The sequence below is a fragment of the Ursus arctos genome, unplaced genomic scaffold (genome assembly GCF_023065955.2).
Source record: "Ursus arctos isolate Adak ecotype North America unplaced genomic scaffold, UrsArc2.0 scaffold_18, whole genome shotgun sequence".
In the NCBI taxonomy this organism is placed as follows: Eukaryota; Metazoa; Chordata; class Mammalia; order Carnivora; family Ursidae; genus Ursus; species Ursus arctos.
The window spans coordinates 46,461,866-46,480,131 of record NW_026622852.1 but is presented as its reverse complement, the minus strand read 5'-3'; positions in this window follow the sequence as shown (position 1 = coordinate 46,480,131).

Genomic DNA, 18,266 nt, shown 5'->3' with positions numbered 1-18,266 from the left:
GTCCTGATTCCTCTTTTATCAGCAACTCACGTTATATCCAACGACTAGCAGGATGGGGCCAGCTTAGAACCCACGAGCAAAGAGCATTTGTCTCAGGTGGTAACCCTTCCTCCTTCCCCTCCTTCTTACCTCCTTTCCCTCCTTCCTTCCATTTCTTCCTCTCTCCTTTCTCTTTCCCTCCTTCCTTCCTTCCTTCCTTCCTTCCTTCCTTCCTTCCTTCCTTCCTTCCGTCCGTCCGTCATTCTACAAATAGCTATTTAGGGCTTACGATTTGCCAGGCACTAAGGATAAGATGATGAGCTGTAGCAGATCTGGACCCTGCTTGCATGGAATTTATAGTCTGGTGGAAGAGATGGAAATTAATAAAATCTTCAAATAAATAAAGGTAAAATTGCCACTTTGAGAAGAGTGATAAAGGAGAGATACTTGATAAAATGAGAGCCTCTGACAGGGGAGAATGACATAATTAGAGAACACTTCCCTGAAGAAGAAATGCTTGAGTTTTGAGACCGGCAGGAGTTATATCCATAAGAGAGGGAAGAGACTCCCAGGCTGAGGGGCCAGCTTGAGCAAAGGCCCTGTGGCTGGAGGGAGGAAGGGTAGGGTATTGGTCAGATTAGGCTAGCTTCTGCTGCAGTAACGAGAAGCCCCAAATATTAGAAGCTGAATGTAATGAAGATTTACTTCTCACTTATACTACGTGTCTGTCATCTGTTAGCATGAAGGTTCTGTTTCAAATCATCCCCATTTGGGAATGGAGGCCGACAGAGCTTATAGCCTTGGGAACTTTGCAAGTTGCCATGAGAAGGAGGACCAGAAATGCTTGGCGAGCAGCACTAAAGACTCAACGGCGGTGTGATGGAACGAAAGCAGGTTGATGTGCCATTGTTAAGGATTTGGGTTAGCATGCTAAAAGCCATGGGCAGCTGCTGCAATTTTGTGGGCACAGAGATCTTAACAGGAGGAAACTACTGGTATTCTAATTTTACAGATTATGATGTTGATGTTGATAGTAACAATTATCGAGTACCTACCCTGGAGCAGGCACTCATGTCTTTCCCTGCCCCTGGAACTGATATTATATTTACTATTTCTATCCCTGTTTAATGAGGAGGAGACTGGGATGTAGGCAAGGGAAACAATTTGCTCAGAGCCACAGCTGCTGAGTGGTCTCCGTCCTTGCCCATCTACCATTCTAGTCTGGGGCAAAGTCAGCCATTATTAGGGCTGCAGGACTGGAGGTCACTGGAGGAACAGCACAGTTACCAGCCAGCGAAGGGGGGGGGGGTATCATGGCAGGCGGCCCTATGTTCTGAGTCTACTGGCAACGGTCATGTCACTGTCCCGGCACAATGGCTGGCACTTGGAAGACACTTTGTAGCGATGCATGGGAAGGATGGAAGGAGAGAAGGAAAGGATGGCTGTTCGGATGGATCCAGACAGGAAGGGAGCATTGGGGAAGTTGATTAGCAGATGGCATGGTCCCAGTCTCAAGATTAGGTTTCGTGGACAACATCTCAGATCTGCAGATGGGAGGTGGGAACTCAGAAGGAGGTAGGAGGGGTTGGTCTGCACGTTAGGGGCAAGGGAGACCAGTCTGACAGGCCTACCATTTGCAGTATCTCACTTGCGCTAGGTATTTTAAAGCATGGTATCATTGAATCTATGAGTTAGAGACCTGTTGGGTAGAACAGACCTACATTCGCTAGAAAAACCAGTATCAGATTCTGTGTCCCTGATAGTTGCTGAATTATTACATTTTTGTACCATTTAAAAGCCAAAGGCAGGAGAGAGGAAGCTACAGTTCTGGCCTCTAAGGTCATGTTCCATGTGATTCTCGATGCAAATGAGTCAACAAAGAAAGCATTCATTACAGGGCGGCTGCTCACATTGTTCGGAGCCTTGTATCTCTCACATCTTATTTTAGTCTCTATTGATGGGGTTATTGTTCCATAACACCCTTCTGGAAAGCACACCTAGATATCCTGTGTGATTTCCACCTCTGGCAGGAAAGTTAACAACAGCGTATGTCATTGGCATGTGGCCTCTTTGTTAATCAACACATTGCTTTATAAGAGACGTCCTTCATGCCTCTTGCCCTGGTTTTCATTGGCTGCTGGGGAAGCCTGAAGCTCGTTCAGATTCCCTGGGCTGCAGGAAAAAGCAAAGAGGGTGAAGACAAAGGAAGAAGGCCCTGGCATTGTCTTTCCTCATTACCCACCTCAGCCGGTGCACCTGTCAGTCTTGCCAGATCTTCCCCAGGGACACCCAGACCAGGTATCACAGCTCCTACTAGCCAGCGGTACCCTAACTTCTACTTTCCCTTTTATTCACTTGTTGATTTGCCTACGTATTCATCCAGTTGCTCAGCTACACACTTACTAAATGCCTAGTATGTGTCAAGTCCAGGGCTAGAGCTGGGGGTCCCTTTTCCAAAGTCCTTCTGTGTTCTGTTACAGTCGTCTGTTGAAGTGTGCTTTCCATCATGACTTTGCTTAGCTCAGTGACCTATGGTGTCGCCCTTCCATCCACTGGGGTTCAGGGTCCCCCTGCAGTCCTCTGCCCCATGCCTGCGATCTCGTCTCCCAGGTAGGCTGCTCTCTAGCACGTGGGTGTGTGACGCGTGGCTCCTGACTCCGCATCTTTTCCTCGGGCAGTCCCCCCTTGTCCAGTTTGCTGATGAAATCCCACCAGGTCTTTGAGGCCGGAGTCAATTCTCCATCTTCTTCATAACACTTTGTCTACCCACCAGGCATGCGTTCCTGCCCGTGACCCCCGGTAAGCAGTGATTTCTACTTATCACTATAGACTCAACTACTCTCTCCTGGAGTGTTAGTCTGATTTAGTAACTAGGGGAAACGCTTGGAGGTTGCACACTTGGCTCAACACTTTTTTTTTTTGTATTTCATTCATTCACGGTCTAGTGGAACGAACTCTGTTTTCAGAGCCCGAGAATGTGGGTAGTATTTGGCTTTTTTACTTACTAGCTGGGGAAACCTAGCTAAGTTATTAAATGTCTCAGAGCCTGGTTTCCTTTTCTGGAGAACCACAATCATAATACTCATCTCAAGGCCTGTGGGGCTGCCAGTGGGTTAGTTAAAAGAACCTGGAACGCTGTAGGTGTTTACTGAATGTCAGCTGCTCTGAAATATATCCTCACTGTGACTGCTTACTATGAGCCGGCTTCTGTGCGGGACCAGCCTCCGACCCCGCCGTTGGGAAATCTGCAGTCCTCTGGGGATGATGACAGAGGCAAAAAGAAGATTAAATGAGATATTGAACACAAAGTGCGTCGCGCAGGGCAGGCATCTATGAAGTGCTCAGTACATGGTGTTATAATCTACTGGCGTGCATTTATTCCTGTGTATCATCTCACATAATGAGGAGGGAACAGAAGGCAAGCTGGGGACAAAGCAGAAACTGACACCCCGCACCCTCCCCATGGGATGTATGTGACATTCCTCAGGCACTCCTGGCTGCCCTAAAGGGACCTATAGACACCACAATCCTGCAAGACTTAAGTCTCCCTACAAATGTCTTTAGCAGTTTATCAGAAGGAAGCATTTCTATCAATAACCTAGCTTCCGGAAGGGAATATAGATACAATTAAATGCCCTTATAATCTACAGCCTCCAGGAAGTGCCCAACTATCTTCATGTTAATGTCTTGCCAGAGGGAAAAACAACCTTAACTTGACAATGGCAAAGCCTCCTGTATCCTGTGAGTCTTCTTTAACATATGAAAGTATTTCCTCAACCTCCCTTTTTCCTAACCTCCCCCAACCCCGTGGTATATAATCAGCCACCCCTCACAACCCCGGTGCAGCAGCTCTTTCAGCCCACAGGTCCTGTCCCCGTGCTTTAATAAACCACCAATTTTGCACCAGAGACACCTCAAGAATTCTTCCTTGGTCGTCGGCTCCGGACTCCCCCCCACTGAACCTCACGAGTATTCCGTGTTCTCATCATTTGGTGCCCGTACGTGGGGCTTTGAGTCTTTACATCCAGACTCTGAGATTCGGTGCAAAGTTGTTGAGTGCTTTCCTCTTTACTCTCCTTTCCGGGGCTCTTCAAGGAGTACGGTCTTAGAGGAACACTTTCATGCCGACTGCTCAGGCCGCAATCCTTTAACCCATGGCTACTCTATGGGGAGGAAAAAACCTGCCCTTTGGCTGGAAGTTAGTACCCTGGCCGGGATGGTAATAAGACCCAAAAACTTGATGCCCTCTCTTTACTGCTGTCCTTATACAAGTCGTCTGTCTTGGGCACGGGACAGCCACCTAAGTGACCAGCACGGCTGCCAATCTTAAGACTCCCATGTGAGGTTTCCTCCTGGTTGATCTAATGCGATCCCCTCCACATCCCTGGTCTAGCCGCTTCTGGCCGCGGGACCTCCACCTGGAGCCGGCCGAAACCAGTACCCGATTGAACTAAAACCCAACTGGGGGCTGTTTCCTAGGGAAGTTGGCTGTAAGGACCACCTGTGTTGGAATGTCACTTAGACCATGATGGATTTCTGTCTTTACTGTCTTTTGTCAATGTCCTCTACTAATTACTTAGGTTACAAAATATAGTAATTTCCCCTTGTTAAACGTTTCTAGTTTTCTCCATGGGTTAAAAACAGCTGGTTCTTTAAGGCAAGGTAAAATACTTTCAAGGCAAGATAAAATAAGGCGTGACCTTCACGGCACGACCTTCAAGGCATAGTATTTCAGTCCATTCGCCAGGCACCCATCGGCAGCCTAGGATGCGATGGGGTAGGGGAGGGACGCCGGCATCCCCTCTACGGGCCTTTTACAGCAGGAATGCCTTCGCGGGAAGGCAGGATTGTGATCAATAGCGATGTCTTGTTTGAGGGACGCCTCCGGTTGCTTTTGACACAAGGGAACCTCTGACATATCCTGCGTGGGACGCCACCCGGGAGTTGGGGGGGATTTGGTAATGGACCTTCTTTACTTTTCTGAGCGTGGCCTCAGTAGGTTGCTTCTTCGGTTCCCAAGGACTCTTCCTTGGGTTGCCTTCTAAATCGGAGACAATTCGGATTCCAAAATTTAGAAAAACACTGAACTCCTGTAACACCGCTTGGCCTCAGTGGGATCTATGTTAGATCCCTTCTGTAAGGAAGAGGGCAAATGGACCTAGGGTACCTTCATTGCTCTTACCTAGGCCTTCATTGCTCTACCCCAGGACTCCGACCTAAGGACCTCTTGCAGAATGTGTTTGCCTCAATGGGTCAGCTAGTAAACTCTCTCCTGACATCTTGGATGATAATTATCTAAGTAGGCCTCCTCCGAGTAAACCCAAGTTGCTGGAGGAAACAGGCCATCCCAGACAAAGGGGACTCGACTCTCTTCTCTCTTGCTGTTCCTTCTAACAGATGTGGGGGCTTCTCCCTCACTCATTTCCCGGGTTCATGGCTATAACTGGAGCCAACCGTGGTTAGTCTACCTCAGGACAGGGACTTGAAGGAATATTCCCAAGCAGCTGCCGAACTCCCTTTGTTTCGGGGAAATTCCCTGTCTTCTGTGGCCCGACATAGACTGACTATTCCCCCTTGTTGGCGGGCAAACATGGCGTCTGCTCCTGTTGGAACTGAAGCTGATGAGCTCGAAAACCGGGAACCCTTTCTCTGCCTTCTGGCAGCACTTTGTCTCCACTGTCTCCCCCTCCCCCTTCTTTCTGCACCACCTGGGGTGTGGCCTCCAAGACTGGCTTCTGTACCATCCTCGGTGCCTCAGGCACCATGGCTCCTCCTCCCCTCACCATCAAGGAGCTAGGAAGAGCACCCCCTGGACTTAACACCATGCACTCCAGGTCTCCCCACCAGTGTCTCAGGTAAAAATTGACAAAGGGGAGGATCCAGGTGGAACATAATTCAGTATTTAAGTTAAGCTTGTTGGTTTAATTAAGATAGACATGTCTTTAAATTATCAGCACTAAATGTGAAACTTATTCTATCAAGGTTTACTAAAGGACAAAGTTGGGTTATCTCTGTTATGAGTTGTTAGTAAAAAAGACTAAAATAATTGTCTCAAAGTTTTCATGGGTGATTGTTAAAATAGCTTGCTTTCAAAGTCGTCGGTAACCTGAATCTTTATTGCTTGGATGGTAAATGGGATTGAACTCGTGGGACATCTAGGTCTTTTTAAAATAGGAAATATTGCTAAAGCGGTGAGTACTGGATGGAGATTTGTGCTTTCGTCTTATTGCAAAGAAACAAAGGATATTTAAATCTGTTGGCTAACATGTTTTGTGCTTAACTGATTCATAAATTTGCCATCTAGACGTTTTGGTTCACAGTTGGTTACTACTTCTCACTGGAGACTAAGGTTTCTGAAGAATGCAAAATTCTACTAAATGTAACGAAGGCTCATGGAAATAAAGGAAGTAACTCTGCATGTAGAAAAGTAGGAGGTACTTAAGAAGGATAAGGAATGGGAAGGCATTTTTGTTTGAAGGTAAAAGAAGGTAATTTTGTCCTAAATAAGATGGTTGTTTGGAAAGATAGCATGGGATAAAATCTGAATGCAAAAGAAAGTTGTAGAAGAAACTTTAGGTGTGGTCAGAACCGACCAAGATTGAAATGAATGGATTTTTAAAGTACAGTGGTATGATACATAAGTCTGCTTTCTCTCTGTTCAAAAGTTCAAAGGTTTCTCAAATTGTTCATCTGCTCTGGATAAGAATGTAAGTAGTTTTCTTTGCCCAGAAAACAGTTTCTATGTTTTGTCATTGACAGGTCTTCGCGATCACTTAGTTAAAACTTCTCAGTATTAAAGGAGCTAAGTTTTGCTAACAACTATAGAACTCTACATATTTTCAAATCTTTTATTGTCACCTTGGTTACATAAAAATAGTTTTGTAATCTGTAATCCTATTCAGGCATGTGCTATAATTTTTTTTTAAAGATTTTCTTTATTTATTCGACAGAGACAGAGACAGCCAGCGAGAGAGGGAACACAAGCAGGGGGAGTGGGAGAGGAAGAAGCAGGCTCCTAGCGGAAGAGCCTGATGTGGGGCTCGATCACGCCCTGAGCCCAAAGCAGACGCTTAACCGCTGTGCCACCCAGGTGCCCCAGCATGTGCTATAATTTTAAGGTTTTAACAAACTTTACCAAGATTTAAATTGTAAATGAAGTCTCTTTAACTCATTAGGCCTTTTTCTTTGGTATGCTAAGTTACTCCGGAAGTTAAACTGTTAAACAAATGATAAGCCTTAGGTTACATTTGGGTCAATGGCATAACTCTTCTAGAGATTATATGCAATTCCTAGAGTTTTAATGTTTTAATATAAGGTCGTCAACACTATTCTGGCTATTGAGGTGTTATGTGTCACAGAAATAACCTCACTTCCTTGCTAGCTATACTGTAAACTCATCAGTTACTAATCATGTCCATTCTGTGTTTTTGTCATTTATGATCGTTCTTACTCTCTTGTAAAATGAGTTTAATCTTCAAGGAAATTCATGTGAAGGACTTTAGGACAGATGCAGGTATTCGATATCTTTATAGAATCCTAAAACTGAAATGGGTAAGAATTTCCAGAATTAACTAAAGCTGCATTCAAACTAAACTAAACAAGAATTACTAACATAGGACTAAATTAACTAAAAGACTATAGTGTTGTGACTCTTGTTTAAAGCATTACTGGTTCTCTAATGTTTGCTCTTCCAGATCGAGGAAACTTTCTCTTAAGACATCAGTGATATACAGAAATAATAATAGAGTGAATGAAAGCATTTAACTTTTCTCTCTACCTGAACCCTCTGAAATTAAAAAGGTCTCAGTAAGTCTTCTTTCTTCCATGGCAAGCATCATCATTTGCATAAGTTCAATAAGTATTGTTCTCCTTGTAACAGGACACCACTGGAAACACTGGTTATTTTACCAAGGCTTTGACTGGAATGTCATGTTTGAGAGACGTGCATAGACTCAGATATGACCAAACAGCTTTCAGGAACTAAGGTTGACTTTGTGAAACCTGGAGCCATAAAGCCCCCTGGAAATGTTGGCCTGACACCTGGCTTACAGAGTTCCCAGCAGCCTCACCAGGTGAGTAAAGAATGTCACTTCCTGGCAGGTGCAGGAACCTCAAGATATATTGGGGACCTCATGAAGAGGAATTTGCCCAAATCTGCAGGTATTGCAGGCATGACTGATGACAAGTACTTGGCTTGGCTTCTGGCCTGGAGAGGCTACTAAAAGTTCAACCTGGAGATTCCTTGTAAAAGTTCCAGCGAAGCAGATTCTAAAAATTCTATGTGATCCGTCATCTATGCGATCAGTCACTATTCTTGCTGACCTTATGTAAATAATTAGGCCAAGTTTGTCAAAACTGGACTTGTTTTGCAAACAAATCAGTCCTGATTTGGCTATCTCGAAATGAGGGTTATTTTAGAAAGAAAAATTATGTTTAAATAACCCACCTTTGTGGATGTTAAATTCTAGATCTGATTGTCCTTAAATGTTTGCTTAAGCTAGACAGCTTGAGGTAAACTTAAGAGAAGTAGCTTTTTTCTATTTCTATACAATAGCTCACGTATAGATAATCTAAATGCTTTTTATTTTATGGGGCTAATAACAGAAACCCATGGGCATATATTTAATTATTTGAACACCTAGGAAATAAGATAGATTACCCAACAATTGTATAAATATCACTTTGACCAATTCTCTGTGGCTGGGATGATGAAATCATTCCCTAAAAGCCAGAGCGTACCCCACTCCATAGGGTTAACTATGGGCTTGTGGAGATAATGGATGACCCCACTTTCCTTGTGACTGACTTGTGGATGACATTATCTCTTGACCAGATTTAAGATGTCCCTATTGAAAATACAGAGGACAATTGGTGCACCAATGGTAGCAGTTTCCTGGAAAAGAGGAGTAGTAAGAAAAACTGGGTATGTTTTTATGTTAACAGTTGAGTCTAACTCAAGACCGTTGAGGTCAAAGCCCTGTCAGCAAACACATCTGCCCCCAAAGCAGAATTAATAGCACCCACCCGTGCTTTGCAATTGGCAAAAGCCCTAAAAATGTTTATATTGACTTCAAATATATTTTCCTGGTCCTCCATGCTCACGGTGCAATTTGGAAGAAAAGGAGATTATCATCAAGCCATAACTCCCCAGTCAAATATGGGCCTGAAATCATTGCATGTATGGCCCTCCAAAACCAAGTAGCCCTTGAAATCCTGACTGCAGTTCAAGGAGGCCCAGTATTACATGACTGGCTCCTGGCTGGGACCCAATGACCATGCAGCTCTAACCTGTGGCCATGGCTTCCCCAGGCTGGATAGGCCACTGCACTCTGGGTTTTGCCTAGACGCATGGATGCATTGTTAAAACCATTACCAACCTTCCAAATTTAAAACCATGGTGGACATGTTCTGTGTCTCATTGGTGACCACCTAGCATCTACCTTTGTTACCTTTTTGAGACTGGAGAATATTGTTTGGCACATGGAAACTCTTAAGTACATGGTCAAAGCCCTAAATGACACTCAAAATAGTGTTTCTCTATTAAATTCTGAAGTAATACAAATATGTGAAGCAGTTTTACAAAATGGAATGGCATTAAATTACACAAGGTGAAACTTGCACTAGTGTGAAAGCAATGCTGTGTATACAGTCCAGATTACCAAGATACTTCTGGGTTTCTACCTGACAAATCAGTACTCGAATTGGTGCTTTAAATGATCTCTTTCCTTTAGTGATTGCTTTAAACTGGACTGGAGGAAAATTATTGAGGTCAACTATCAAAGATCTTTTATTCAGATCTCTTTCTCCTTCAATGTTAACCTTGTTTTGTCATTGCTGGTGTCTCCCTTACTAGTGCCAAGACTCCTTCACTGCCATAACTTCCAGCTAACAGATGATCCCTTCTACTCAAGGAGATGTTGTTCATGTTGGATTCAGCTGCCTCCCCTTTCATAACTCCGCTATACATTCCCAACTGAACAAGACTGACCCATAAGTAGGGACATCTCTACGCCTCTATCCAGCAGGAAGACGTTACAGAAGATGAGACCTTCCACCTTCAACAACTTTAAAGATTTAAGGGTCAAAATTGTTCAGGGGGGAAATGAGGAGGGAACAGAAGGCAAGCTGGGGACAAAGCAGAAACTGACACCCCGCAACCCCCCCCATGGGATGTATGTGACATTCCTCAGGCACTCCTGGCTGCCCTAAAGGGACCTATAGACACCACAATCCTGCAAGACTTAAGTCTCCCTCAGTTTACAAATGTCTTTAGCAGTTTACAAGAACGAAGCATTTCTATCAATAACCTAGCTTCCGGAAGGGAATGTAGATACAATTAAATGTCCTTATAATCTGCAGCCTCCAGGAAGTGCCCAACTATCTTCATGTTAATGCCTTGCCAGAGGGAAAAACAACCTTAACTTGACAATGGCAGAGCCTCCTGTATCCTGTGAGTCTTCTTTAACATATGAAAGTATTTCCTCAACCTCCCTTTTTCCTTACCTCCCCCAACCCCTTGGTATATAATCAGCCACCCTTCACAACCCAGGTGAAGCAGCTCTTTCAGCCCATGGGTCCTGTCCCCGCGCTTTAATAAACCACCATTTTTGCACCAAAGACACCTCAAGAATTCTTTCTGGGTTGTAGGCTCTGGACTCCACCCCACTGAACCTCACGAGTATTCCATGTCCTCATCATTAATGTGTGAGAAAGTATGGCTTGGATGTGAATAATACACGGTTGCTTTTTAATCGTGTAATGGTATTCAGTTGGAGTTGATTTCAGAATGCAAAGCCTGCTAGCGTGTATTTGCAGTTTTGTGCTGTTAATGGGCAGAAATGGTGTGAGCGCGAGAACAGATTGCTGAATAAAAATACAATGCCTCTAAGGAGCAGCGTTCAGGTGACAAAGGAATCTAGGGTGACGGACAGCCGGAAAGCTGCCTGTGGGAATAAGGGAGCTTGTACCCCGTACCCTGAGACTGAGTCTGGGAAGAGTTTTCTCTCGAACTCCCTCCAATCAGAATGCACTTCCAGAAACAGGGCGTTTGGGTGTTCCCTAGAATGGGCACCAGAGTCCTGGGGGAGGCCACAGAGTTTCCAGAGACCCAGAACCATCCATTCTTCATAGGAGAAAACTGATGCAGTTGCCTGAGGAGCACGGGAGTTCCGGAGTCTGCCCTGCTGGGAAACCTTGCTGAGTCACTTGCCTCCGTGAATTTCGATTTCTTTTCTTTTATGCAACCAATTAACATACAATGTTATGTTAATTTCAAGTGAATCACAATTTCTTATCTCTAGTCTTGGGGCAGTCAAACTCACCCACCCAAATGGTTACACAGCTCAAAGGAGGTAGAGTTAGCCAAGTGGTTTTGTAGACTACAGATAAGATTTGGGGTAAACTAGAGGTCATTATTTTTTTTTAAAGGGATGGGAGAAAATATTTGCAAATCATGTATCTGCCAAGGGTTTAATGTTCAGAAAATAAAAAACTCGTAGAACTCAACAAGGACAAAAACAAAAACACAACAATTTATTTTTAAATGACCAAAGGGGGGCGCCTGGGTGGCACAGCGGTTAAGCGTCTGCCTTCGGCTCAGGGCATGATCCCGGTGTTATGGGATCGAGCCCCACATCAGGCTCCTCCGCTATGAGCCTGCTTCTTCCTCTCCCACTCCCCCTGCTTGTGTTCCCTCTCTCGCTGGCTGTCTCTCTCTCTCTGTCGAATAAATAAATAAAATCTTTAAAAAAAATAAAATAAAATAAATGACCAAAGGACTTTAAACATTTCTCTAAAGAAGATAAACTATTGGCCAATAAGCACATGAAAAGATGCTCAACCTTGTTAGTCATTAGGGAAATGCAAATCAAAACCACAGTGTGATGTCACCTCACCTCTATTAGGATGGCTATAATAGACAGACTGAAAGGCAAACCCAAGAACATAGCAAGTGTTAGTGAGGATGTGAAGAACCCTTGCCCACGGCTGGTATGAATGTAAAATGGTGCAGCCACTCTGGAAACCAGTTCGACAATTCCTCCAAAAACTGCATGCAGAATTACCATAGGAACTGGCAATTACCCTCTTAGCTAGATACTCAGGAAACATGAAAGCACGTGTCCACACAAAGACCTGCACACCGATGTCCACAGCAGCATTGTTCATGATAGTCAAAACGGGGAAACCACCCAAGTGTCCATCCAAGGCTGAACAAATAAGCAAAATGTGGTATACACATGCATTATTATTCGACTCTAAATAGGAATGATGTTCTGATACATGCTACAACATCAAAGAACCTTGAAACATGATGTTAAGTGAAAGAAGCCAGATGCAAAAGGATAAATGTATGATTTCACTTACATCAAATGTCTAATATTTGCATGCAGTAAACATTGAATCAATGGCAGTTATCATGACTGTGACCCTGACTAGTATTATATAAAATAATTAAAAATAATCATCCTAGGGGAATAGCCATCAGAGTAGGCAGAACAGATATGAATGATTGATTAAATGGGCAATTATTGGGGAAGGGGGACATGGGTGGCCCCATCGGTGAAGTATCTGATTCTTGGTTTCCACTCGGGTAGTATCTCAGGGTCAAGGGTTCGAGCCCAGGGGAGGGCTCCATGCTCAGCATGGAGTCTGCTTGGGATTCTCTCTCTCCCTCTCCCTCTGTCCCTATCCCTGCTCTCTCGCTCCCTTTCTCTCTCTCTAAAATAAATAAATCTGTAAGAAAGAGGCAATTTTTGGATTTTAAACATTGATCAGGGCCTACTGTGTGCGAGACAGAAGTAGGCCCTGAAACAGGTAAAAGACAGTGGACCTGCCAGGGGCGGGCAGGACGCAGAACTGAGAGTGACTGCTTAATGGACGCGGGTTTCCTTTTGGGCTGGTGAAAAAGTTCTGGAACAAGAGAGTGGTGATGAAGGCACAGCTCTGTGAGTGTACTTCCTGCACTGAACAGTGCATTCTGGAAGGATTAAAATACTACCTATCATTTACATAATAAACATACTGTATATTATATGTGTTTTACCACAGCTGAAAACCAGCAGCAACAATGGATCAGATCGGTTCCATGTTCTCCAGGGACTTGCCGAGGGAGGGAAGGCGCTTTGTGTCACAGAAACGGTCCCCATCGGAGTGGTGAGATTTCAGAAGAGGGATGGAACATTATGTCTGTGTCATGGTCATGGCCGAAGGGAAGAGGCTCAGAGCATTTTAGCGACCCGCCGGGGCTAGAGGAGGGGAGGGAAGGGCTTCTTGATGCAAAAGCGAGGTGATGTTCTAAGGGACAAGCACCCCTACAGGGAAAACACGAGGGCGCATGCTCCCCCCACTGCAGCAGCCCCCCGTTTGCCGGGTAATGGAACTGATGGCGTCTGTGTGCCTGGAGGAATGGGAGGCGGTGATGGGCTGCTTGGGTGTAATTGTATATTTTGGAGTTTGTGGAAAGTATAGCATGAGCTTTTCTTCCCACCCCCATTTAATATTCCACAAACACTCACCACATAAACAACATGTCTTTTCTCAACCCTTATTATCATTCCCAGAACCACTTGCAGGCTTTCAGAAACCCATTATTATAATTATAATCAAGAATCTTAGGACAGAGCCATTTGTGCCAAAAATACATTTACACTTGGAATTGTTTGCAGAGGAACGAGAGCGAGAGATGTCGTTTTACAGCTCTGGAATCTATTGGTAGAAACTCCTACGCCATTTAATTTCTTTTCCTCCATTTAATTTCTTAATTTAAATTTTTGTTGTCAAATTCCTAACTAATATTTGCTTTGGTCTCTTTGTTTTTTTTATCCGCTCCCCCCCCCACCTTGGCTCTTAATTTTCGAAGGCTTAAAGAATGCACTTGCTACCTTCACCCTCTCGGCTTCTCTATCGAGAACTGCCACAGGCAAAGGCAGAATGGGGCTGATTTCAAAAGTATCAGCGGGGTCTCCCCCCACCAAAATAACAGCCTACACCCTTGATTCTTTTATATTAGAACAAAGGCTTCCATTCCATAATTAGAGATACATCAATGTAGAATTACTTTAATTCAGTTCACATTTATTTAGTTTTTTTTTTTTTTCCTGTCTGTAGGCATATATAGATGAATCAAACATAGCTCTTGTCCTCAAAAAGAACACGGTTCATTACGGGACACAGACTGTGAATAAATATTCGTGATGAGAGGCAGGATGTAATGAGAGCCATAGAAAAGGAAAAAAAAAAAAAAAAAGCAAAACAAAACAAAAAAAAGCCTGTGCTGCAGGAAGGAGAGGAGGGGCCTGTGCCGTGAGGTTCCATGGAAGAGAGAGCAGAGGAGGGGGTCTGGGTAACTCTGCTTATTATTTGTTGAGATCGAACATCAAGCTGTGGTCTCATCTTTAGCACTTGGTCACTCGGTTTCCCTACGTGCAAGATGGAAATACTGTTGTCGACCTCACGGTTATAAACATGGAGAAGTGTAGATATCATTGGCCTAAGATCTCCCCAGTTCCACAGCCGGGGGAAGTCCGAAGGCCTGCTGGGTGCGCTAGGTCTGGCTGGCCAGCGAACAGACCTGGAGATGGAGTTGGGCGTGCAGATGTTGTTGAGGAAGTGCCACTTGGGGTCAGCAACACCCACATGAGGCCGGGGAAGGGAGCAGGACGGGACAGGCTGAGCGGCACAGCAGCCCCGTGGCAGCCTCAGCTGACCCCAGCTCTGAAAGAGCTCCCAGCCATGTCACGCTTTGGGCCCAGCTGGCTTGGTCTTCCTATTCCTGACTCCAGCGCTCATTGGCTGGAGGCTGCTGGGCCGGGTCGGGCCCTGGATCGGGGGGCTCTGCAGCTGAGCATCCCCGGAGAGGTGGATGGCTGCAGGCTGTCCCGGTGGCCAGGGCAACACACCCTTCCTTGTAGGGAGCCCCCCCCCCCTCCGCCATCTCCCGGGGCAGGGCAACTCCATTCCCACCACACTGGTAGACTAGTGTGCCTGTGTTTGCTAAGTTTGACTTGCTTTTTAGTCTTACTTCCAAAAGCAGACTGCCTTTCCTCTGATGTCTCTGATTCCCCGGCTCTTGCTTCCATGTTGAGTCTGCCTTTCACGGGATTGCCTGAGAAAGACACGTGCGTTAAGCATGCGGTGAGGCCAGTAGACATCACGGGGCGCTTGGAAGTCCAGGCGAGGGGTCACCCCACAGAACACAGGCGTCTGCCACCTCTTGGTGCCTCATCACCACCTCGCCTTCCCTCCTCCCTTCTCTCTCTGTCCCCCATGCCGCCATGCAGCAGGAAACTTTTGTCTCTGTGCGGGATCTTCCTGCATCCCAAGGTGTACCCCGGAACCAGCGTTCTCCCTTCTCCAGCCTCTTGGAGAGTAAAATGTACTCTTCTGTGATACAGGGAAAGCCTTAAGCGCACCCTAAATAAGAGTCATTATTGCAATCTCTTGCTATGACTCTGTTGGGTGGGGTCAGACTCAGCCATACCTGGGAAGTCTTGGCCCCAATTTCTGTATGTCTTTGTCCCCTTGCCTCTTTCCTTCTCCAGGCTTCCTGGTCAACTGTGAGTGCACAGTTCCCAGAATCTGTACATTCAAATCCGGGTGGGGAAGTTAGAGTTGGAACAACTGGGGTCGACTCCCCCTCCGCCCTCTCTGACCCCCAGGTTCGATCTTGCAGCTTCTGTTCATTCGTTTTGAAAAGGGCTTGGTAATGCCTACCTCACAGTGTTCCGAAGACTAAGTCATCAGAGCAATCCGATCATTCATCGACTCACTCATTTATCCCTTCCTTCCTCCAACAATTATTCAACATCTGCTGTTGTCATTCCGGAGGATTCCGTAGTGACCAGGACAGACACATTCCTGTCCTGGGGGCTTCTGCGCTATTGCAGCAGAAAGGCGATCGGAAAGTAAATTAATTAGTGACTCTAAGTTGCAAACACTCTGTTAAAAAAAAAAAAAAAAAAAAGAGCGAACAGGGCACAACAATAGAGACAAATACAGAAGCGACACAGACAGGGAGGTCAGAGGAGGGCTGTTGGAGCAGACATTTGTGCTCTCAGGGAACAGCACGTGCAAAAACCCTACGGCAAATGTCTAAAACAGACCCTTTCTTCTCCCTCCGAGCGGCCACCACACTTAATAACCTTTGTCGCAGTGCTTGTTGCCTTTCATTGTAATGATCACGTGGTAAGCTTCATTATTGACCTTGGACTGTCCTCCTCACTTCTCCAAGATAGGAATCCTATTAAACGCAGCCTGGGATAGCGGGAAAAATGTCAGCTTCTCATCAGAGGAATGCGGCTCAAATACGTATCCACCACATCTGAGCCATGGGCCTGATATGCGTGTCAGCTGTAGTTTCGTAACATCTACTGAGCGAGTGGGACTTTTTGTGAGAGTGAAGTCACTCGAGTCCATGGAAAAGCACACACTAGGCGCCTAAGACATAGTAACTGAACCCGTTCCTTTTCACTCTTAGTTTGTACTCCAGGTTTTCCTAGTTTAAACCTGCCTCCCGGCTTTAGGTGAGAATTAAGCCAGATGATGGTCGTAGCGAGGACGATGGCGGGGTCCCTGTAGGCGCTCCACGAACATGCCACTGGAAGGATGGGATTGGACAGGGTGCTGGGGCGAGAGGGCCCTGGGGGCTGTCGCAAGGGTCGTCGTGGAGCTTGGGGTGAAAGAAGCTTTGTGGGAAAACACCAATGCAAGCCGTTCCTGGGTTTTATTAGTCTGTCACCCACGTCTTCCCTCTTGAAACACTTTGCAATCAAATGATTTTGGAGTGGACTATTTTCAGCCCTCTGCCCTCTCCCTGAGCTGCACTAAGAGGAAAAGCTGATTAGGGAAGCTCTGTGGTGTGCACATAAGTCAGAATCACCGATACCCATCCTCCGCAGGATTAGACCGTTAATTTTCCCCCAGAAACATTACAATCATGCTTTCAATACCTTAGTGTCACTCTTTTTAGGATTCATGGTGGCAAAGACCCTGAAATCTATGACTCCTTTTAGCCAACTTAAAACTTCTTTCAAGGCATGGCTCAAAAATTCTCCTTGGCTAAAATGCCCTTCTCTGAGTAACCCCTCTCTCCCTGGAAACTCCTGTCACCCTCCTGCCACCCAGAACATCCAGCTGACACTTACAGCCTATGCCATGATAACTTGCATTTGGCTGAATGTCTCCTCTTCGATCTTCTCTATAAATAAAAGAGCCCCGGATTTGGACTCATTATTTCATCTCCTAGAACCTCGGTGTCTTTATTGGAAAAAATAATGCGTAAAATCAGAAGACCTGTCTTCGGGTCTGTTGTGATGTTGATGTGTAATATTGAGTGTCAATACGGTCAGGGAGTTGTCGAGAACTCTGTAAGTGTGCGTATGTACTTTTGAAATAGATATGGCTGCTTTTCCTAAATTATGTTGTTGGATTCATGAGGCCAGGGGCCAAATATTCTGTCACTGACTTTCTGTATGAACTTGTGAAAATGCCTTCCTTTCTGTGGGCTTCAGCTTTCCCACTGTACAATTCTAATTTTAAATATGATGGGCAGTTTTCAAGTTTTTTTTTTTTAGAGAGTGAGAGAGCGTGTGAGTGAGGGGAGTGGCGGAAGAGGGAAAAGGGAATCCCAAGCAGGCTCCACGCTCAGCAAGGAGCCCAACGCGAGGCTCGATCTTACAGCCTTGAAATCGTGACCTGAGCTGAAATCAAGAGTGGATACTTCACTGACTGAGCCACCCAGGGCACCCCCCCCCAATTTTCAAATTTGGGCACACATGAGAGTGCACCGGAGTGGGGGAGCGGGGGTTAAAAATGGTCCCAGCCGTTCTGACTTAGTAGGACAGGGGTGGGCCTGGAATATGCATTTCTTTGTAAGCACTCTGGGAGACTCTGACATCCCTGGTCCCCAGACACACCTGAAGTGACATCATGGTGAATGATGCCCTAGCATCGCCTTCCCTTTCTTTGAGACGTAAATGTGAATTTGTCTGAGACTGATCCCCTTGTGGGCTGGCCTTGCAGAAAGGAGTTGGCAAAGTTCCTTGGCAACCAGTATAACTCCGAGCCTCACCAATCAAGTCAGGTTAACTACGAGAGACTCCCAATCGCAGCACCTCGGGGACTGGTCCTCCCTCCAGCCACACATGCAGACCTGGGTGGGTGTCTCAGCCCCGGATTCCACCAGCAGACAGGCTCGGGGCTTCCTTAATCATAGAACTTCAAGACCCGTCAGGGAAATGCAAATCAAAACCGTAATGGGCTATAACATCACACCTGATAGGATGGCCATT